Source organism: Heterocephalus glaber, unplaced genomic scaffold (genome assembly GCF_053883595.1).
Source record: "Heterocephalus glaber isolate CG9 unplaced genomic scaffold, H.glaber_assembly_v1.0 deba00000937, whole genome shotgun sequence".
In the NCBI taxonomy this organism is placed as follows: Eukaryota; Metazoa; Chordata; class Mammalia; order Rodentia; family Bathyergidae; genus Heterocephalus; species Heterocephalus glaber.
The window spans coordinates 7,231,250-7,255,972 of NW_028258173.1; the positions used below are offsets into that span (position 1 = coordinate 7,231,250).

At 40.1% G+C, this 24,723-nt stretch overlaps 1 pseudogene; it reads left to right on the forward strand.

Annotated features, from left to right (window-relative positions):
• Window positions 1-1,365: 1,365 nt before the first annotated feature.
• Window positions 1,366-2,384, forward strand: LOC106010728 (putative G protein-coupled receptor 160; annotated as a pseudogene).
• Window positions 2,385-24,723: the final 22,339 nt, after the last annotated feature.

A 24,723-nucleotide genomic window follows, 5' to 3' on the forward strand; every position in this document is an offset into this window, starting at 1 on the left:
TTCTTCTTCCACTTCTTGATTTCAGGGTCATAGAATTCTCTATGCTTTGTTTCCTCTTTCTTTCTTATTTTTTTTTTTTTTTGAGAAAGTGTCTCACTAAGTAGTTCAGGCCAGCTTTGAACTCATTATGTAGCACGGGGTGGCCTCAAACTTGCTGTGATCCTCCTAATTCAGCCTCCCAAGTGCTAGAGTTATAGGCATGCACCACCATGCACAACTCCAGTGTCCAGCAGTGTTGGGTTATATGGGTTCAGTTGACAGCTTCCTTCTTACATTTATAGCTTACAGTCCACATTTTTGTATTAATAATGGTTTATGTCCTTCCTACTCTGTTAGTATTACTCTAATATATGAAACTCTCAAGGGTGCTCCTTTATATTTTATATAGAAGCTCTCAACCCTTTCAAAATTATAGTATCTATAATGGGTTCTGTTTCCATACATGTCTTGATGTAAACTAGAAAGGTTAAAGTTCTTTTTAAAAAGTTCATCTTAAAACTTTTAATTGAATCAGTGGATGCACATAACAAAAAATGCTATGAGAAGGCTTAAATATCCCTCTTACCCTCACAGTCTCTTTCCTCGAAATCAAGCCCCCCCTTTTTAGCTCTTTCTTAAAAGCAAAAAGCAACAAAACAAAACAAACTCCTCATCACCCCCTAAAACACTGAAAAAACCTAGAAGCATTCTTATAATGCCAGTTTTTTGCTAATCAACCACAAACAACTTCTGTTCGTTAATACCCCATATGTCTTCTACTGTTACTTCTTACTGTAGTTATGCTACCATATTTCTGTCTTTCCACAGTCAACGCTACAATTTTATGTAACAGACTTCAACCCCCATTTCTTGCTTCATTGACCATAGATTGCATGTTTTTTGAGTCATCAAGGTGTAAGATGGAGGGTTCTGTGCGCGACGCAGGGTGCGAGCTCCGGCCCGTGGTTTCTGTTGGTGGACTCTGGAGGAAGGTGCAGCCGGGAACCCCGCGAGGAGGGCCAGCAACCCAACTTCCAGAGATAACCCACACCAGCAGAGGATGGCTTACACAGCATTTTGGCATAGCATAATGAAATGCAAGGAACCAACAGTGACATAATTGAAGGCAGCAAAATCAAAATAAAATAGGAGGATCATTGGTTAGGAAGAGTCTCTGGAAAGACTCATCTGGTCATTCCATCTGGGCCTCCTCCAAGCAACACCACTTGGCACTCCTCAGATGGGCAGCTATGCTTCTGTGTCCTTGTACCACGAACCTATGATGGAACTTTTTCAGATAAAGTCAAGTTAAACTACAGTATGTGAATGGAAAATAAAATGAAGCAGTGTTTTATCATGCATTTTTCAGCAGATGTTCTTGAAATTTAAAAATATGACATCTTTTTCTTCAGACTACTGCTCTTTTCAGAACCAGTTACATCAAACAAATCAGCCTCTGGATGCTACTTCTCTGTTGTTCTTGATCGTACTTGGGAAAATATTACTAAATATTCTCACATTAGGAATGAGAAAAAAAGCCAGCTATCAAAAGTTTATGGACTATTTTTGTTTCATTAGCATTTGTTGATTTTTCATTTTTGGTAAACATTTCCATTATATCCTATTTCAGGGATTTTGTACTTTTAGGTATTAGGTTTACTAAATACCATATCTGCCTCTTTGCTCAAATTATTTCCTTTACTTATGGCTTTTTGCATTATCCAGTCTTCTTAATATCTTGTATAGATTATTGACTGAATTTCTCTAAACTCACCAAGCTGTCATCTAAATGTCAGAAGTCATTTTATTTCTTTGCAATCATTTTGATTTGGATTGCAGTCCTTGCTTATGTTTTGGGAGAACCAGGCATCTACCAAAGCCTGAATCCACAGAATATTTATTCTTACCAATGTCCTGTCTATGTCAGCATTCAGAGTTACAGCCTGTCACTTTCCATGATGATAATTTTATTTATGGCTTTTATAACCTCTTGGTCAGAAGTTATTATTTTGGTACAGGCTATTCAAATAACTTCCTATAGGAATGAGACTATCTTATATTTTTCTTCTTTATCCCTCCCTAGTTACATTGTAAACTAAAAGAATACTCTTGCCCAAGCTCATTGTCTGTTTTCTTGGTATCTGGATATCATTTGCACTGCTTCAGGTACTCATTCTTTTACTTAAAATACAGATTCCTGCATATATTGAGTTGAACATTCCCTGGTTGTACTTCGTCAATAGTTTTCTCATTGCCACCATTTGTTGGTTTAATCGTCACAAGCTTTATTTAAGAGATACCTCATTACTCATAGATCCATTCGTCAACTGGAAATGCTGTTCATTCCACTTACAATGCATAATTTTGGACAAATTGGAAAGCCAATATCAATAATAATTTGTTGATATGTTGCTATCTTAAAACTAAACCAATTACAATAAAAATCATAATCTTAGAAACAGGAAAGAATGGTGACTCAGGACATACCAAAAAGTGGCATTAAACTTAAAGCTCTTTGTCCCCTCTAAACTTTCATACACTTCCAGCATACTTTGGGGGTTGTGATATAGTTTAGTAAATAATGTTTTCTTTTAAAAACAAAATAATGCCAAGAAGTTCTTATGGCTATTCAGGACTACTATATAAATAAATTTGTTATTAATACAAAAGTGAAGTGAGTTAATATTTGACCATACTGATGTTTTTGTTGCCCAGAAATACTGGATACAAAATGTTATATAAAGCTGAGATTTCACCAACTTTAAAATATGAACTTAAACATTTTATCATATTTAAAAAATAAAAACCATTTTCTTAAAAAAATGTAAGATGAAGCATTAGCAGCCTGTTATTTCTTTCATTTTTCCAACTTTTACAAGTACTTAAAAAGTGTTATTGTAGAATTATTTTATTTTTGCAGAAGAGTTGCAAAGTTGGTATACAGAGTTCCTGTATACCCCACATCCATTTTCCTCTACTAGTAACTCTCTCTCCATTTCTCTCTTCAGGTGCTAGGGATCAAATTGAGGGCTTTGCATTTGCTAGGCAAGTGCTCTACCACTGAGTTACAACCACAGTCCAATATTTATTCTTTTAAATAAATATACCATTGGTCCAAACTGTGCATTGTTTTAATCTGGACTATGCCTTTATGTATTTGTTTTCTTTGAAGTTTATGATGGTCTTGCTTTTTTATATACCTCGAGCCATCCAGCTTTTTACTTTCTTTAGTGTGAATTCCATTTTTTTCCTTGAATCTCAGTGACTTTGCATTTTGATATGGACTGACTTTTTTGTGTTTCTATATGACCTCTTTGTATTTAGATAATAAGTTTCTCTTTCCTTAGATTCGAATTGTTTTTCAGAATTGAATTCTGGGCCTTCATCGTATGCTCAAGGTCCATTTTCCAAGGTCCCATCTACACTGTCTCATCAACTTCTCTGCTGCTGTACTTTATCTGCCAGTTCCAAAGCCGGGTGCTTTCTGGGCCTGCTGTCTAGCCCCTGACCTTTTCCCTCAGTTGTTATTACAGATTGATTACTTCCTGTGGTTCATTTATTCCTCTTTCTTGGTTTATTTTCTCAAAAACATGGTTTACTTTTCTTGGTTTGTTCCTCATGAATAAGCATTTAAAGAAGTTAAATACTTGAGAATGTACTCACATAATCTCTTAAGAAAGGGGGCATAGGAGGTGAATTTTCTTACTGCATGTCTGAAATGTGCTTGTTCTACTCTTACACAATCTGCACTAGATTCAGCATTCCAAGTTGAAGACTGTGTCTCCCAGTTTGGAAAACACTACTGCACTGTCTTATAGAAAGTGTATAGGAGTTGGTACTCATTTCACTCATTTTTGTTTGTTTTTTTTTTTTGTTACCGGGGATCGAACTCGGTTCCTTGAGCTTGTGCAGCAGGTGGCGAAACAACTGAGCTAAATCAGAGGCCCAGCACTCTTAATTAAAGTGTTGCTGGTGGAAAATCTTTTGCCAGGTGAATTCTTCTGCCTTTGGGAGAAAGCTTGTTTTATTATTTATTTTTCTGGATACTGTTAAGATCTTGTCCTTATTCATGACATTAATTTATTTAGTTGTATCCCTTTTATATCTCTTGTACTGTACACTCAGCAGACCCCTTCAATTTGAAGGTGTTTATCTTTTCTCCTCTCTGGGACATTCTGTTGATTAAAATTTTTTCTTTCTTTTTGTTATTACTATTATTTATGAAGTTTCAGCTGGTCAGGTATTGTACTTCTTGGATTGTTCCTTTTGTGACCTTTAAAAAATTCTCCTATTTCCCATTCTTTCTTTTTTTCTTTTTTGTTCTAGGAACTAGGATTTTTCCTTTGCCTCATCTTCAAATCCTCACTACACATTGTTTTAGCAATTTTATTTTGTTTCCAATAATTACTTTTATTTTCATTAAATATTTTAACCTGGGCAGGGGATTTAGCTCAGTGGTGCTGCTGCCTGCCTCACAAGCACAAGGTCCTGAGTTCGATCCCTGGTACCAAAAAAAAAAAATTTTTAACCTGTGATAAAATAAACATAACATAAAATTTACCATCTTAACAATGTTCTTTCTCATAGTGCTGGGGATTGAACATAGGGCCTTATGCATACTCTCTCCCCCTGAATTACACTCCCAACCCCATCTTCATTTAAGTGAACAGCCTAGTAATGTTAAGTATATATGCTGAGCCACAAATACCTAGAGCTCCTTTTGTCTTGCGAAAGTGAAACGTTATACCTGTTGAGCAAACACTCCTCATTGTTTCCTCCATCCACCCTCCAGCAACCATTATTCTATTTTTAGTTTCTATGCATTTGACTAATGTAGGTACCTTGTATGAGTGGGATCTTTAAGTCTTTTTCTAACTGGCATATTTCACTTAGTACAATGTCTTCAAGGCTTATCCCTGTTGTGGCACATGTCAGACTTGTCCTTTCTTTTTAGCATATTTTTAATTGACACATAATATGTGTCCACAGTTATAGGGTACTGTGTGATATTTCAGTACGTATACTATGTGTGATGATTAGATCATGATAATTAGCATATTTATCACTTTAAACATTTATCTTCACTGTTTACTATTTTGAAATATACAATTAGTTCTTATCAGTCACAGTTATGCTATTGTTCTATAGAGCACCAGAATTTATTCTTCTTATCCCAACCAGACCCCTGTTCTCTCCATCTCCTCTGCACCTTTCTTAGGCTCTGGTAACTACGCTTTTACTCTCTACTTCTTTTAGATCAGCTTTTTAGGTTTCACATATGTGACAAGATACTGTATTTCTTTCTGTGCTTGATTTATTTCACTTCACAGTCCTTCACAGTCCAGTTGCTGCAAATATCAGGATTTCATTCTTTGTTTTTTAAATTAATTCAAAAATTTATTAATACATGTTTGCAGTAAATAATGATTATATTCATTGTGGGAAGTTGGTATGTACATAACATATTTTAACTCTTTTTACTTCCCTTTCCCATCCTCAGTCTTTGTTATGGCTGAATAGTATCTTATTATATATATGTACCACTTTTTTGATGGCGGAGATATACTTCAATTCCCCGGGCTCAATCTCCAGAATTATCTTTCTTTCTAAGGCTGAACAATATTCCATTCCAGGTATGGACCACATTTTGTTTATCCACTTATCCATTGGTGGACACTTGGGTTGCTTCCACTTTTTAGCTATTGTGAATAATCCTGTTATAAATATGGCAAGTAAACAACTATCTGTTTGAGATCCTGTTTTTCTTTTTTGGGGTGCAAATACCCCAATGTGGAACAGCTGAATCATATGGCAATCCTGTGTTTAATTTTTTGATAAACTGCCATTCTCAGTTTCCTTTTATCCTTTTGTTTTATGGGTATATTTTAGTGTCTTCTCAAATCTTTTGCTAGGCAGGTGGCGGAACCACTGAGCTAAATCCCTGGCCCAAAAATGTACTTTCAAAGAATAAATTTTTTTTTTTTGATACTGAGGATCGAACTTGGGTCCTTGAGCTTGCGAGGCAGGTGGTGGAACAACTGAGCTAAATCCCCTGGCCGTTCTCAAATCTTTGGAAGTATTCTAAAGTTATCTCTTATTCCTTACATCATCTTTGTTTCATCTCGGGTCATTTTTGTTACATATGTTGGTTTTCTTTTTCACATTGCAGATTTTTTTTCCCTCTCAAATGCTTGAGAATTCTTGGTTACAAATTAATGTTTCAGAATGAGACATTAAAAAGGCTGGCTGGGACCTCTGTATGTGGCCAGGATGTGTGGAAGGTTAAATTTTTGTGGGGGCGATCAGGGAGTTTGCTGGTAGTCTGAGGAAACCTTTAAACTAGAGTGATCAGGATTTATTTTGGAGATAATAGCATCTATGCAGCTGCTTGAACTAGACCTGACCTTAAAGCATTAGCATTTATTAGGCATTAGCTATGTGTTAGATACCAAGCTATGTGCTTTATGACACCATCTCATTTAATCTGATCAGTAATTCCATATAGTAGTTATAATTGTCCCTGTTTTAAAGAAACAGAAATGTAGGGTCAGAGAGTTTAAAAAAGCTTACAGTGCTAGTTGGAATTTGAACCCAGGAATATGTGACTTTAGAGTTTCCACTCATAACCAATATACTATTTTGTCTCTGAAATTTTGAGCTGAACTTTGTGTGGTGATTAAGCAACAGCTTCATTTTGGATCACTAAGGAAATCATCTATAAACCGCGGTGACAAATCTGAGGCAAGAGAACTGCTGAGTCGAATGGGCAGGATTTGGAGAAAAACACCCAGAACAACAACAACAAAAGTCTCCATGAGGCTTTCAAGTTGGGAGGTGGAGATGGCTTTTCTAGAACTAAAGACCCAGCAACATCTCTTATCTTGGAAAGGGCTTGGAACACGTTTAGTGGCTGAGCTCTGGGCTCTTGGAATGAGTGAAGGTACATTGTAGGGAAGGGGCAGTACTGCATACCTGTGTCACTCTCTCCTAGCTTGGATGGGATGGAGGTTGTGGCTCGTATTGACCTAGAAGGAACAAATGGTCCTGTCATCTTACCTGGGACTTTGGGGAAGGTTATTCTTCATCCATTCATTCATTCTTAGCCAGACACTGTGCCAGACACCAGGCTAAATAGAAAAAAAGAGCCAGAGTTCTAGACACTGAAGAGCTGGCCATCTAGGACCGTGAATAACAGGGACAGAAATAGCAGGGTCATGAGAGAGACAGTGTAGTGCCCTGGCTGAAACCAGCATCGGGCCCAGCGGACGCTGATCTCAACCCCAACCTGGCCATTAGTTATGTGTGTCTTAGTCTATTAATTCCCATTGCTAGCCTTCGCTTTCCTCCTTCACAGGATTGTTGAGGAAATTAAATGAAAGAGTTCATGGAAATGCTTAGTGCAGCTGCTGTTATATACTGAATGCTAAGTATGGCAGTTGGGGTTATGACTGCTATGGATCAAGTGTGCTGTGAAGTCTGGAGGAGAAGTGAGCTCCTTGCTCTATCTGGAGGGAGGAGGGAAGTGGAAATCAGGGAGGGTTTCACCCAGGACATGGCCACCAAAGACCAACTCTTCCGTCCTGAGAAAGGTCACCACCTGGTATTGCCTCCTGAACCGGTACCCTAAAAGGGTCATATTTTTGACAATTGAGCAATAATCTCCAAGAAGTGAGTCTCTGGGAGGCTACCTTGGCATCTTCCCAGCATACTGGATTTCTGCTGCCACATTTCCTCCTACCTTCCTTTATTGGGTGCTTTTTGGAGACACAAGGATGAATAATGAATAAAGGAATCTGTATTGCAACCACCGATGTGCCAGGTTTCTTTGTGTGTGTTATCTAATTTAACTTATCCAATATTCCTCTGGTGGGGATACTATTCTTCCCATTTTGTAGCTGATAAAATAAGATTCAGGGACAGTAAGTTATCACCAAGATCATGCAGATGGCAGACAGAGCCATATTCAGTCCCCAGATTTAACCCCTGCTTGATATACTTTCCATCAGTCTTCAGCTACCTTTTTCACATGGATTCATCACCCAAGAATTATCATTCAAGAAGGGACTACAAAGATTCACTTGGAGATTTTAGCTCTGTAGTAGGAAACATTCTCTGATATACAGGACTTTTTGGACTCGAGTTCTGACCTTTCTTATTGCTCAGTCAGGGTCAGGAGGAGAAGAAATAAGGGGATCTGTTGCTCCAAATGTACACAGGAAGTGCTTAAGACATTGTCAGATCTACTCCAACACATTCATTACATCAACCCCAACACCCTCACCCCAGGAACGTGCATGGAAATGTCACAGAGTACGCAGCAGTCTTCCAATGCCAGGCACAGAAAACAGCCACAAGACTGGAAATCTCAACATTAAGACAACCCGTGTGCTAGGACTCTATAAGCCTGTGATCCTCACAATGGTTAACCAGTACTACAGCTCTCTCCTACCTTCCACCCAGCCCAGAAGTGCAACCCATGGGAGAAACCTAAAACCCAGGAGGCTCCTCTACTGAACGTTTGCAACCCACTGGCTCCTCCTTGTGGCCATTTGTCCCCAGCTGAGTTTCAGATCCTGGTGACTGCAACTGGAGAACTATTAAACTCATAGCCCCAGGGAAAAGGGGATTCCTTTGCCCAATACTTTGGAAGGGCCAGAAAAAAATGAAAAAGTTATTAAAGTTTACTTGTACCTCTCTTAGCTCCTCTTTCTGCTGTATTTCTTCTCTTTTGTGTAGTGTAACTCTTTCCACACAAGAAATACATTTTTGGGAAAGATGTTGGTAAAAGGGAGCAAAGGTTTTTAGCATTCAATGTGTTCTGGTGATCTATTGCACATCATAGTGACTATAGTTAATAATCATATACTATCTATTTCAACACTTCTAAAAGAATAAATTTTAAATACTCTCAGATTTAATCATTCTACAATGTACATATTATGCATCATAATATGTACATTGTACTCCATAAACTTATACAATTACTTGTCAATTAAAAATAAAATAAATACCTGGCAAGCACAAGGTCCTGAGTTCAATCCCTGATACTAAGAAAACAAAACAAAACAAAACACCCCCCAAAACAAAAAAACTATGGTTTTTAAGGAGGTGTCTGTCTTCTATATCTTACTACAATTTCATATAATGTACTACTTTTTTTTTGAGGCACAGTCTCACTATGTAGTTTAGGCTGGGCTTGAACTTACTATGTAGATCAGGCTGGCCTCAAATTTGCTTCATCCACCTGCCTCAACCTCTCAAGTGCTAGGATTACAGGTGTGCTGCCACCACACCCGGCTTTCAAATGCATGTATTGTCTTTAAGGAAGAGATTTGTTCTTTAAATTGCAAGCTTGACTGTGTTACAGATATTTTATCCCTTAGTCAACAGCAGATGAACATGTGGGTGTGTATGAGTGCAAGTATGTGCATACATGCATGTGAGGCATTATATTTGTGAGGTCTTTTCTTTGCTGAAATCACACCTCAGTTGGTCAGGAGCCTGTCCGGGTAGCCTCTCCTACACAGCCTGCCACCAGCTTGCAGGGATTAGTGGATTCAATTTCAGGTATTTTCCAAAAAAGGCAGGAAGGAAGTACTCTGGGATCCTTCAGGCTATGGTTTGTGATTGTTTTCATTAAGGCACACAACTGAGCATCAAAACTGGGAAAAGAATAAATCAGTCCCTCCTCTCAAGAAAGAGTCATTTATTAACTTTATTTGCTTTAAATTGGAACTCAGTGTGCACAGAATTGGGTTGGTCATAGTAATTGAATTCTGACACATTTGTCCTTCAGCCATGACCTACCCACCCCACCCATTTATTTATTCCAATGTGATAAGAACTGGTAAACTTTAAGCAAAACCAAAGACCTTGACAATAAGTAACATTTAACTGTAACTCACCTGCTCCATTCTTTTGCTTCCTGGAGTAACAATCATCCTGATTCCTGCGTTCAGCACTTCCATATTTTCTGTCTTAGTCTTATTACATCTATTTACAATCATAAAAATGCATTTTTAATTTTAGGGGTCTTTTTTGACTTAAGATTATACTGCAGAAGTTCAGCAGGCTGCTGTTTGTTCTGACGCTGGATCATGTTCAGTTGCGTGTATGCACCACATTTTTTTCATGCATTCTCTCTCCCAGTACATGTGGCCTGTGCCTGGTTTTTATCTGTTGAGAACAGCACTGCCATGAGCTTTCACACACATGTTTCCTGTTGTCTGTGTGCAAGAGTTTCTCTTCCTATCTCCATCTCAGAAGCACTTATTCAATGCCTGCTGCGGGTAGCGCCCATGGCTTAGTGGAGAACATGGCATGGCCTGTGTCAGATATTGCTGAGTGCTGGGGGTACAGGGCTCTCTGCTGGAGCGCTGTGTGACATATTGAAATGAACTTGAGATTTTGATCTAGACAAATGTGATTTAAAGTTTACATGGGCCACTTATAAGAGATTAACTTGGACCACTTTCTTAAAAATTTTGAGTACCACTTTTCTCATTTTAAAATTGGGGAGCAATAATACTTGGCTCGCAGGACTGTGAGAACTAAATGAAGTGAGATGCCTAGAGTGTAGCAGGTGCATTCTCGATGCCTATTCTTTCATTCTTCATTGGTTTTGAACCCCAGATCTACAGTTATTATTGTATTGTACCATGTATATAACATATAATACAATGTTAAATTATTACTCCTGATAACTGATGTAAAATATGCAACTCTCATTTTATAGGAATTTGTGATTTGTTTTGGCTTAATAGGGACACCCAAGAAATCATAAAACATCCAGGGATAGCTGGGATGATGCCTTCCAAGCTAGGGACATGGCAGGGCCTGTCCACTTTGGAGGCAGCACATTGAAGGCCACATGCACTAGCACCTCCTCTTTCCACCTCATGTCCTGAGGCAAATACTTAACTTTCAGAGTCTCTGTTTCCCTGGGAAGGGTAGGAATTGTACCAAACTCTCAGGGTTTTCATGTGGATTAAGTGAGATAATCCACCAATCCTTCCTGGAGCTTGGCTCACATTTTGAACTGCTATTATCAAACCTCAGATGTACTGTGAGCTCCTTATAGAGGTCGAGTGTCCACTGGGTGGGGACATTGTAGAGGAGATTAAAATATCAGTTTTGTATGAGCAGATGTCTATTATTATTTTCTGTGCAGTCTTTAGATGGAGCTAAAGATTGATGGAACTCCCTCAGAACTTTGGAGGTGGGTTTCCTTATCAAAAATACAGATTTCCCAGTCAGGCGTCGTGCTGCATGTCTATAATCCTAGCACTTGGGAGACTGAGGCAGGAGTATTGCCCACCCTAGACTACATAGAAGGTTTCAAGGCCAGCTTGAACTACACAGTGAGACCCTGTTTAAAAAAAATACAAATTTCCCCCAGATTTTCTGATATAGGATCTCCTTAGATGAGGCTTGGGGATTTGTCTTATCATGAAGTTCCAAGGATGACTCTGACATGAAGACAACTTTAGGAGCTAGTGGGCTGATGTCTGTTATTGTCCTTCCAACCAGCGTGTCCCAGGACACAATTCAGAAAGGGCTTTAGTTTCCCAGAAGAGATGAGTGCAGGAGCAGGGAACTGGGTCGAATTCAGAACAAAATCTGGACTTCTCAGAAGAATCTGTGCGTATAGAAGACAGTGTAAATGACACTACTGTCGCCCCCAGAGCACAGTGTTGTGGTCTAGGAAATGTGTTTTCCTGAAATTGGGCAATTTATTTCTAAATTATCACACATAACATTTATTTATTTTTTTCTCTTTGCATCTTATCCTTTCTTAATCTTATTTTCATTAAGTTTATTGGTACATTTTAGGCATACAATACAGTTACATTCATTGTTGGGATCTTGTATCTTTACATAATCTCTCTTGGTTCTTATTTTTTCCCCATTCCCCTGCCCTCCCTTCACCCCCTCCATTCCTCCCTATTTACAGAGACTTTGTTTCCATTTTTTCCTTTTCTCATATTTTTTCTTTTCCCTTCTTTCCTTTCCCCTACCCCTCCCACTTCCCCAATTCTTTTAGACCTTTTCTTCCTATTTAACATTATCAATTATACCATTTGAACCTTATTTACACTTTTAGATTTTCCACCATAACATTTATTTACATTGTTTCTTTCTAGAGAGCAAGATTTGGATCTGGCTACCTAGCTTTGGATCTGGGTCCATTCTTTTACTAGCTGTGTGACTTTTTTTTGTTTTTTGTTTCTTTTGCTAAAATAACCTTTATTTTCCATGTTTCCCCAATATATTTGCCTTCACACAATTTGCCAATCCTAGAAGCTCTGAGTCCTCTTCTTTACCTTTTCACTTCTCTACACACTTTTCCTTTTGTTAGGAGACTGCGTAGATCCAAGTCTCACCACCTCTGAGTTCATGGATGAGACTTCCCATGTGTATGCATGACGTACATGTTAATAAGCTTCTCTTTCTTCAGTCTAATTTGTGGCATCACAGCCTATGAACAACCTAAAATGGTCTTATGAGAAAATATGCTGCATCCATTCATATAAGGCTTTTTTGCTGGAAGTATGGAGTACATGGCTTATCTGTTGAGAAGGTTCTGTTCTGCTTCTAGTCTCCTGATAGCTTTTACCATGAACAGCTGTAGAATTTAGTCCAGTACTTTTTCTGCAACTACTGACAGGATCACATGGCTTTTTCCTTTCCTCTGTTAAAATGATGACTTTTGGGGGTGCATCTTCCAATGCTGAACCAACACTGCCATCCCTATAATAAAACCATTTTCTACATTCTGCCAGATCTGACTTCTAATAGTTTGTTTTGTTAAACAAATTTTTATTTATGTTCATACTTTTTTCTTCTATTATCTTTATCTAGTTTTAGTATTAGCACAATGTTGATTTCCTAAAATGAGGGGAGAAGTGTTCCTTCTTTCAGCTGTGTGACTTTGATCATGTCACTACCACCTCTTTGTGTCTGTTACCTCATCTATAAAATAGGGAAAATAATAATGTATGTCTTGTGAGATTGTTACAAGAATGAAGTATTTATATATGGTTTAATTAAAATTAATTTATATATGGTTTATTTGTATGTCATTTAATTAATTAATTATGATTTAATTTATATGTGGTTTAATTATACATGGTATTTATATACAGTTTATATGGAGTTATGCTTTGCACTTAGAGAGTGATATGTAGGTGTCAATCATCTTATTTTAACCATTATCATGTTCATTGATTTTCTGGCATAAATTCTACTACTCATAAACTATCATCTAAATTGTATAGGAGAAGAATAGCTGTTTCTCTTTCCCTACTATTTTGAGGAAAAAGAGGTACTACTTTTCAGTAGAATAAGAATGTGGAAAATACTGCTAGTTATCCCTTCTTGTTGTAGTCATTAGAAGTTAGCTGGGCACTTGGTTGGGAAGTCAAAAAAAAAAAAATGCATTGCCCAGCTTCCCTTGCAGCTAGGTATGATGACAAAAACTAAGTTCTGGCCAGTTGAATGTGTGAGCAGAGAAAGAATTTAAAAAGAAAGGAGTAAGTCGTCCCTCTGCCTCCCCACTTCTTCTGGCTGGAATGTGGAGGTGGCAGTGGAAGCCAGGACAGCCATCTTTGGCTTAAGATGGATGCCATGTACTGAATATTAGAGCCATGGCTAAAATAACTCTGAGGCCTGTGGAGCTGCCATATTGGCCTTGGACTGCTGACCTGTGGATGTTGGAGGGAAGATGAATGAAATTTTCTTTTCTCTCCTTTTTGCAATGTTGAGGATCAAACCCAGAACTTTGTGCATCCCAGGCAAGCACTATAGCACTGAGCTGCATTTCTGGTCTTGCTGGTCAATAAATTTTTATCTTGTGTATGCTGTAGTTAAAATTGTCTTTTAATAGAGTAGCTGAATGGATATTCTAAACAATATAGTTGTTATAGGTATAAAGAATAAACACTGCACCAGGTGGTTCTAAGAGCAAAGAAATAGGGAAGGATGGGAGAAAAACCCTTGTATGAGTTGTATAAAGATAAAATCACAGGGAAGGAAGGAATAGGGCCAGGTCTAGGGTGAAGCAAGAAAGATATCCAGAGATAGTTAATCCCTCTTAAGGCTCTGGAGGCCTCCTTATATTTTGGGCCCCCAGCACCTCTCTTGCTTCCCTATGTTCTTGACTGTGGGAAGGGCTGGGTCATAGAGGCACAGGAACTGAGGAAGAGAGCTAGGTAGCACAGAAAGAGGAGAGAGTGGGGATGGGGTTGGGTGGAGAGGAATAAAAAGAAAAGAAGAGAGGGAGGGAAAAAGAAATAAAGAGTATCCTTGAAGTTAATTATTCAAAGTGGAAAGTTTTTAATTTAGAAAGAATATTTCTTCACACCTAACATTTTAGAGGTGGGAACAGATGGAAGGTCTTATTTCATCCACCTGCTCTAGAAATCAGGTTCAAGTAGGGAAAAAATATGACTTCTAACAGGAAGAAGGTGACAAAGGACAGGGACTTGTGATAGTCAGGTGAGTGTCAGCAACACAGACACCTCCCAGCCGTATTTAAAGTGAGGTCACCAGGCGGTGGATGTGGCTAAATCAAGGAGAACCTATTTTTAAGACAAGCTCTGAGGATGGGACTTTGGCCCTATGTATTTCCCATTTCCCTGAGGCTACATGTCAGGTGTCCTGGCCCTATTGTGCTGTCTTAGCAGCTGTGGCACCATGGTCTGCCAGGTAATTAATGGGTGTGGGACACGCTAAATAAAGCCAGCCTGGAATAGTCCCCCAAAGTCTATCACCATCTATGTCTCTTACACACCCAGTCATTTTGTGACCTCATCATCACCCTGCAGTTTTCCTGCAGTGTGAGGCACAGAAAAGGGAGATCCAGACTCCAAGGGTGGGGCCAGAGAGCAGCAGACTGCTCATTGTGGTTGCCTGGAATTGTTGTTTGATTCAAAACTAATGGTTGTGCCTGAAAACATAGTTCACATAGGGCATTATTTCCTTCAGAGAGCCTAGAGAGGGTTTTGGTGGAAGGGAGGTAGGTGTTTGGTAGACAGGAACAGATAATTTTTCTTTGAGGAAGTTCCTAAGTCTGAGAAGAGCTACCCTATGTGACTCCATGATCTTCCTCTGGATAATTTATACCTACATATTTCCTCCACTTTGGTGGTCAATGGGGAGGTCGTAGAAAGAAAGAGTATGAGTGTCAACTTGAGTTTGTGATTTATGACAATAAGTATCAGCTATTATTATCAGAAACAGTTTCTTATATCATATAGCATGAGCCCTTGATGTGATATTTGATTGGATAATGGGAAAAGAGTTGAGCGTGAAAGGGTGTCTGACACATAAACTCACATGGTTAAGGTGGAGGGGACTGTCTCCCTCTCACTTTATCCCCCAACACTTTCTCACCTCCTATGGCTGTATTTCCTCATCTTCCACTGGCTCCCACCCCTACCTCTCCACTGGAACGTGGTGTGGATAGATCACCAGCGACTCCCATGTGGCCAGATCTGCATATCTCATAAAGCCTCATTGCTCCTTCCTCCCTCAAGCCCTACTTTGGCCAGCTCCCATGGCTAGTGCTGCCTTGGTTCCCACCTGTCCTTTCAGACATTTCCTCTTTCCTTCTGAGTTCCTTGTCTTCTTTTCACTTCTATTCCTGTCTTCTTTTCCTCCAGGATTCTGTCTTTTCTTTCTAGGTGCTTACGGGGTGATTCAGCCACTTTCATGATTTTAATCCCCGACTTATTATCAGCTATTACTCTTAGTGTCAGATATCCCTCAAGCTCCTGATTATTTATACTGGAGAGGACGTGCCCCATCTTGCATGGTCCTGGCCAAAGTCAGGCTGACCTTAGTCCTTCCCAGGATTTCCTTTTTTCTTTGAAATGAAACTCAGGAAGGGTAGGCTTTCTCAAGGACAGCAATCCTTAGATAGAAAACTTGGGGGATGTTATGGATTGTGTCTAGATGTCCCCACAAAACCTCATGCAGTTGTAGGTGGGGCTTTTTCAGAGGTGGCCGAATCTAGAGTGTGTGATTGATTTCATCAGGCAGCACTAGGCTCAAGGGCACTAGGATTAAGGATGTGAGTGCTACCCGACCTAAGAAGTCTGGATAAGATGAAAGGGGCAGAAAGACGCTGTTCAGCTCCCTTGTTGCTTTTGCTCCTTTCTGGCTTCCATGAACTCTTTCTTCTTTGCAAGTCCTGTCTGCCACTCCACCCTGCCTTGGGGCCAGCCAATTACGGACTGAAACCTCTACAAAATGTGAGCTAAATAAACTTTTTCCCTTTGCGGGTCAGGCATTTTGTCTCAACAATGAGAAAAGTAACTAAGACGGGAGTGTTAGTGGTTATATTTTTCTCCTCTTGGAGGAAGCTGTCTCTAGGGAGATGGAATAGAGCCCACAGAGGATAAGGAAAAGAGGACTGCGGGGCTGTTTGGTTGCCTGGTTCCCATTGTCCCCAAGACTTGGGCAATATCCTTCCTTTTACCGTGGATTGTCTTTGCTGAATTCTTCTCATTCTTATCTCCAGAGATGCCTCATGCTTTACTAGTATTCTTCTCATGTAAGTTCCCTTTTGCTAAATGTGGTGTAGGTAGGTTGATGACAACCAAAACAGTCCTGATCAGGCCAGATTCTCAGGAAACAGGCTTCAACTAGGTTTGGCTTTGTGTCTGATTCCGACGCTCACTGGAATAAGCCCCAAGTCTCAGTTTCTTCATCTATACTGCAGGAAAAACAAAATCTAGCTGATTGGCCAACATAGTCCTAACTAGATGGTTTAATAATATATTAATGCACTACCCACATTGTAAAACACTGGAAGTGTGAAGTTTAAAAAAATGTATGATTTATAGGAAACTTCTCAGAAGCCAGTGGTGTGGGACTGCATAACCTTTGTTCCTTTTCTCCAGCCCCATTGTGATTAAATGTGAGTCAATGGATAAAGATGCTTGTTAGTTTTGGGACACTAGATAAAATCTGTAACAGACCTAAAGTCCCAAAGTAAACTACTCAACTCCTTGTTTGCCTGGAACTAATGTTCCGGACACCACAATCTATAGAACAAGCTGCAAATGTCTGCTGACCATCAATACATGACAGTCAACCACTAACCTTTGTCCCTTTTCTTCAATTCTATATGTTAACTTCCCCCTCAACCCCCTGTAAGAACAGCCTCAGACTCTGAGCCAGTTGCCTCTCTAAGCTATTTTGCTTTGGGAGTGCCGTCTGGCCAGACTAATAAAGGTCTGTTTTATTTTCCAACTTGTCCGGTGTGTTCCTTCCCGGGTGTTCTTCGCTGCAGTCAGCTCCTCGGAGCGTTTGGTAAGGCCCTCAGTCTTACAGTGGAATTTACAGCCTGAACTTGCACTTGACAGAATTAGCTTCCTGGAAGCTGGAGCCCGCCGTGAACCCAGGGCAGGAAGGCATGGGCTGACAGCGAGACCTCATAGGCGGAGTGCTCATGGCAAACAGCTAGTGACGTCCGGTGTAGTGGAGTCTGCAGTGAAGCTTTAGAAGCTAAGGAAGCTGTGGGAGACCCAGGCTCCCATGCTCATTTATGGAAGCCCTTCTGGACCTTGCTTTGGGATTTTATTCTAGTGACCAATCCAGGTGGTCATGAGTATGACCCACAAAAGATAGTGGAGAGGAGCACTTGGGTTTGAAATAGGCCAGGAAGGCTCTGGGAGGCATCTGCCCTAGTGAGCACACCCAGTATTTCACTCTGGACTTGGGGCCCAGAGGCCAGAATTCCAGTTTCACTTTGCTTCTAACTTCCTGGTCAAGATACTTTATTTCCCTTCTGAATCTGTCTCTCCATCGCTCAAATTGGACATGGGGTAGAAGGAAAGAGATAGTCACAATTATACCATACACTGCAACACCTTTGCTGCTCAAGTTCATTGTCACATTTACAAAAGGAAACAGATTGCTGTACAACATGAAAATCTTGTGTGATGATTCTCGGTAAGAATAAGAAGTAACACCTACAGTGAGGTCTCTTACCATTCTGAGGTCCATGCTGTAGTAAAGCCTCATGATTCTTCTACCTCTGTAACAGAATGCTCCTGAACACTCTCACCTCCCAGGCGTAGTAGAGCTCCGTGATTCTCCTACCGCCATAAGTAGGGAGCTGGCCTACAAGGAGGCCTCTTGTCCGCATTTCCTACCTTTCCCACTAAATTGTTACCTTCTTGGCAGCAATACATACCCCAGGCAGCATCCTCTTTGCTTGTTCAGAGCACTCAGAGCTATGCTTAATTCTCTGGATTAATGATGTTTGAATAGACAGAGGCACAGGCAACATGAGGAGTCTTAGTATGTCTCAAGCATCCACCATCTGCCCGGTTCTTGACTGGGCTGAACAGATGGTTTCTAGGGCATTTTTGCTTATGAACTTGCCTGCTTTCATTTTCCCTTCTTACATCCAGAGATGCCAGATTCTTTCAGCCTCATGAGACACAACCATCAATCAACATTTACTTGCCACATTCTGCCCTGCCAGACACAACAGGATGCGTTTTATCAACCTCCTAATTTAGTCTGTTTTCGGTAGAAGCCAGACAAGAGAAATTTCCCCTATTTATCAATTCCTGCTTCTGCTTCTACTTGCAAAACCAACTATCAATTCAAAAGATGAGGGTATTTGGGGATCATTTTCTTGGAATCTTGGAGGTGGAAGGGTACTAAGAAATCAGCTGATCTAAGGAAAATGGCCGTGATGAAAGAGAAACCAATTTGTATCATAGAATCTCAATTTCAGAAAATGAATGTACAGGTGGAAAGTTCTGTTCAGTGAGGCCAAATGCTCATTCTGATAAAAACAGAGTAAGTTGGCAGAATGTGCTCTGTCAAAGGCTTCCTGTGGCAAGCACAGGCAGCCTGCTTTGTTTTTCATTGTTCACTATGTCATCTTCTGGAGAGACACTAACACACTGTTACTCACAACTATTTTTTTCTCTTTTGGATAGAATTTTGTATCTGCTTTTATACCACATACATTCCCAGAGGCATCTTAAAATGGACATGATTTTATAAGTCTTTTTTTAGTAGTCTATGTTTGCAGTGAATAATGTTTACGTTCCTGGATTCTTTCTTAGTTCTTAAAATAAACTTGTTCATCCATCTCCAGCCTTGTGGCCCAGTTGCCTCTGGGTGGGGAGATGAATGTGGGCTCTGGAATCTGGGGGGCCAGCATTTGAACCGTAACCCTACCATGCACTATAACCTATGCAAAACACTCAACTCCTCTTTCTTCTGTGATGGGCTGAGGCTTCTCCTGGGGAAATTCCCCGGGGTGCTCGTGTTGAGAGTCTGAGGATCACTCCAGATGGGTCCGAGATGGCCACTGGTCAGAGACGAGGGTAACTAGGGACAGGACTGAGGAGACACAAGATATGGAAATGCTGGAAAATTCCATATCAATTAGAGGAATGACCTTTGGCTTCCTGGGAGGATCTGTGAACTTTGGGGTTCAGTTGAAAGGGCAGCTAAATGAAATTGTGATGAATTCGAAATATATGTAAAATAAATATTCCAGAGTGGATGTTTCTAAAGAAGGAAGGGACAGGATGGGATTTGGAGGAGAAGATAAAGCAAAATAAAGGTTTAAAAAGGACTCAGGTGTGGTGCTAAAAGTCACAAACTGAAGTTTGTTTATTTATTTAATTTTGTGGAGCTGGGGGTTGAATCCAGGTCTGTGCATGCTAGACAAGTGCTCTACCACTGAGCTACATTCCTGGCTCAAGCTGTTCAATTATTATGCATCTGAGGTTCAGTTTCAGAAAATATGGTGAAAGGAAGACAATGCCATAGGACCGATGTAAGGAGATTACAGTATAAAGCTCTTGTGCAAATGCTCAGTCAACATTACAGCTCTTTTAATGTTACACGTGCTTTACGTTGACTACTTCCTGATGATGCTGATACTGTATTCCAGAGGAAACCGAACTCCACAAATATACTGTCTCACATCATGGCCTGAGAGAAATGAGTTGTGAACACCCTCTTTCGGGTATTGTCATTGGTTTTACAGAGTAAAAGTTCATAGAACTGGATTTTATAGTAGCGAGATAAGAGTTGCTCCAATTTACAGACAAGGACATGGAGGCCCAAAGAACAAATGGCTTTGGCCAACACTGGGAAGCTGGTCCATGGAAGATTGTGGCCTTGGTCATATATTAGGCATTTTGGGAACACTTGCCATTGTGAGGAACCCCACTGGGTGCTGGGTTCTGAGTGTACCTGTGGGAACAGAATAGAAAACTCAAGTATAAAATGCTGACAATGTTAGAATGGAGGTAGAGGAATTGAAGACTGGGTACTACCAAGGCCCAGAAGCCACACTCCTAACTCACCTGGGTGGGGTGGGTGGGTCAAGGGAGCTCCACAGAGGAGATGACGTTGAGCAGGAGGCCTTTTGAGGGATACCAGGGCTAGGGCTTGGAGTGGGTGTTGCTCCAGGCTGTGGAACCTGTCGTGGTGTGGTGGGAACAAAGGGTTTAATGTCAAAGCAGATGGAACACAGAGCATAGGAGAGGCAGGCACCAATGGCTTATGAACTTGGAAACTGTGGTGGAGGCTAGTGGTTCTCAGACTTTTGGGGGCTTAAGAATTATGCAAGGCTAGAATGACTGTAGAGTTCATTCCATAGTCCAGTTGGTAAACTCCACGGTGGAATATACACACATGCTTTCTTGAGGATGGAAGGGGCATTTTAAATAATAAGTTGGGCCAATGTGCCCATACCAAGGCTGTCCTGGTTGACTTGGTTTGTAGTACTCCAGTTGGGGATCTTGTTAAGATTATCATTCTATGAAATTCTAACCCTAGGACTGTGGTAGAAATAAGAATCTAGACTTTAAAAGGAAAGAAGGGAATGGAATTCATATGAGAAAATGAAAAAATGGAAACAAAGTCTTTGTAAATAGGGAGGGATGGAAAGGTTGAATGGAGGGCAGGGGAAGGGGGAAAAATAAGAACCAAGAGAGAGTATGTAAAGGTGCATATCTCCAATGATGAATGGCATTATGGTGTCCACCTAAAATGTACCAATAAAAGGATATACAAAAAAAAGAGAATCTAGACTTTAAAAAAAATGAGCACAAACATTTGTTGTGTGTTGGTTCCATGAGAAGCAGTGTGTGAATGATCTCCATTGTCCCTCACAGCAAGCCTTTGAGGCAAGATTACTACACTGTTTTTCCAGTTGAGCTAAGGCTCAGCATAACTTTCCCAAGATCACAGTGGAAGGATTTAAAATTAATAGAACTCCTATTTTTAAAACATTTAAAAATTGATGTATGATTTAAACATTATAGTGTACAGATTTTAAGTATTCAGCTTGATGGGTCTTGATGGTTTTATGCACTTGTGCAACCATCATGCAAAAGAAGTCATTAAATATTTCCACCTCAACCCTGAAACTTCTCTTGTTCTCCTCTCTGGTCACTTGCTACCATCCTACCCACCCAGGTAATCATTTCCTGATTTATAACCATAGTTTTTGGGTCTGCTTTCTTTTTAGATTCTTGCTTTTCAATGTTTGTATCAGCATTTCTTTTCTTTTTCATCGTTGAGTAGTATTCCTTGTATCTTTGTATCACAATTTGTTAATCCATTATCCTATTGATGGACCTTTGTGTTGCTTCTAGTATTTAGCTATTATGAAAAAGTTTACCATGAAACTAGATGTGGCAGTACACATCTGTAATCCCAGAACTCTGGGAAGCTAAGGCAGGAGGATCACAATTTTAAGCCCAGCCTGGACAATTTAGAGACTTTGTAAGACCCTGTCTCAAAATAAAATAATATAAAGGTCGGGGATGTAACTCAATGTGAAGGCCTTGTGTTCAAATCTGCAGTGCAGAAAAAAGGTTACTATGAATATTCTATGCTAATCTTTTTGTGGACATTTAATGCATATTCACACTTCTCTTTCATGAATCACTGGGAGTAGGCTGAGTCAGTATAGATGTGCATCTAACTTCATAAGGCCCAGATGGTTCCCTCATGTGATCATACCATTTATACCTCACTAGCAATATTCTATATGAGAGTTCCATTTAGTTCACTTACTTTCTCACACTTGCTATTGCAGGAATTTTTAATTTTAGCCATTCTAGTGGCTGCAAAAATGGTATTTTATTGTTTTTTTCTTTCTCATTCCAATTTTAGTATATATGCTGCTGAGGCCAGCACATTTTTTTTTCTTTCTGATAGGTATATTTAAAAACTTATTTAAAATTTTCAAAAATGTTTGCCAATGCCTTATCTCAATACCTTATCTGTTGATTCTGTTTTATTTATGTTAATATATTTTTGAGCAATAAATCTCTAAAAATATTAAATATAATGATGATACTAACTTGTTTTTAATTAGGAAGGAAGGTAGAATGAAGTGGGTGTGGATGTACAAATGGCCAAGAGTTTTCAGAGGGTTATGGTCTTCCTAACTGAGCTAGTTCTTAACTATTGATGTGTCTAGTTCCTGTAGTTTTTAATGTGGTAGAATTCACATAACATGAACTTCCCGTTTAATCATTTTTAAATGCAGTATGGTGCCATTAAGCAGATTTACATTTCCACACCATCACCATTATCTTTCTCATCGTGGTTTTCCATTGCATCTCTCTCATGACTGATGATGTTGGACATCTTATCACGTGGTATTTAGATTTTCATTTATCTCCCTTGTGAAATGTCTGCCTAAATCTGGCCTACTTAGAACAACTCAGTTCTCCTTCTCCTTTTTTCATTGGTAATTTGTAAGAGTTCCTTTCTAGATGTCCAAGGTCTCTAGTCCATTGTGAGATACAGACATTGCATATTTTGCCCCCAGTGTCTGGCTTGCCTATGCACTTTCTCTGTGATGTCTCTTGGACAGAATACAGTATTTAAATTGTGATGAAATTCAATCTGTAACTTTTGGAGGAGTGCTTTGTGTCCTAAGAAAGTAATTGCTCGAGCTGGGTATGGTGGTACATACTTGTAATCCTAGCTACCAGGGAAACTGAGGCAGGAAAATCATGAGTCTAAGGTCAGTATAGGCAACTTAGTGAGACGCTGTATCAAAATTTTAAAAGGGATGTATGTGTGAGGGGGTGGGAGTGGCTAGGGATGTAGCTCAGTGGTAGAGTGCTTGCCTAGTTTGCATGTGACCCTGGTTTCAATCCCTAACCCTGAAAAAAAAGTAGTGGCTGTAGAGATATTAGTGTGCGTGTGTGTGTGTTTGTGTTTCCTAAAAACCTGTGGTTCTAGCTTTTTATGTCTAGGTCTGTGACCATTTTTGTTTTGTTATGTTTTTTTGAAACAGAGTGTTTCTCCATAGTTTAGACCGGCCTTGAACTCACTATGTATAGTGGGCTGGCTTCACAGAGATCCTCCTACCTCAGCCTCACAAGTGCTGGGATTGGAGGCATGCGCTATCATGCCTGATTAGGTCTGTGATCATTTTTAAATCAGATAATCAGTGAGTTAGAGTTACTTTTTGTGGATAAGTGAGATAAAAGTCAAAGTTCCACACAGCTATTCACTTGTTTCAGCAATGTTTGTTACAGAAGCGCTGTCTCTCCCTCTCTTCAGTTTCAGTACTGGGGATTGAACCCAACACTGAGCTGCATTCCCAGCCCTCTTGGTTCTTTATTTTGAGACAGGGTCTTGCTGCATTACCGGCTTGCCCAGACAGGGCTCAAACTTGTGGTCCTCCTGCCTCAGCCTTCCAGAGTGCTGGGATTACAGGAATGTACCACCACACCTGGCTAAGCTTTCTTTTTTCCATTCAATCACTTTGGTGTCTTGGTCAAAAATAATTTATTAACCTCATTTAAGTGAATCTATTTCTGGACTCTACATAGTTCCATGGATCATTTGTCTCACCTTACTCATAGATTCAGGGGAACAATGAACTCGTGAATACGTAACCTTCTAACCTTTGACCACAGAAGCCCGGAGCTGCTCTTGTGGCCACATCGCCTTTGTTTACACCTTTCATTTGGTAAGACCCCTCCCCCCTGGCCCCACCCACACATGAGCTCACCCAGAAACTTCTTGGAGAGGGATGCTGAAATTGCAGCCATGCTTGGAAGGAACTGTGCAATGCTGCCTATTTCCTAAGAGTTTTGCAGTGTGCTTCACTGAGCCTACTGAGTTAGAAGCTGGCTTCCTGTTGATTTGTTTCCGACTAGTTGTATGTGAGGGAGTGTGAGTAAAAGTGTAGGTATGTGGAAGTTCTCTGCTTTGAGAGTGAGCATTGGTATATACTCTTCTATGGGGCTTACCAAGCAGAAAAGTGGGAACTGCAGTATACTGTATACTTCCACATAATGTATAATCCTGTATACTTCCCTGAAGACCTGGAACCCCCTTTTGCCCTCTGAGTTTCATCTCTTGGTACTTCCTGGGATTAGCAAAAAAGAGAGCAGTTGCAGAAGGTTAGGGGAGGGCAATAGGGGAGTCTCTGTTCTTTCATCTTCATGGGCCTCCTTTGCCAAACAGATTCAGAGTCTTAACTGGTTAAAAGCACAGGGTTTGGCAGCAGAGGAGATCAGAGTTTGAACTCTGACTTTGCTACCTGTGGCTGGGGATTGAACTCAGGGACTTCACACTGGGTTCACCATCAGCCATTTGTTATTTTTTATTTTGAGGCAGGCTGTCACTAAGTTGCTAAATTACCCAGACTGGGCTCAAACTTTTGATCCTCCACCTTCAGCCTCCAAGGGTTCTGGGGTTACAGGTGTGTACCACCACATATGC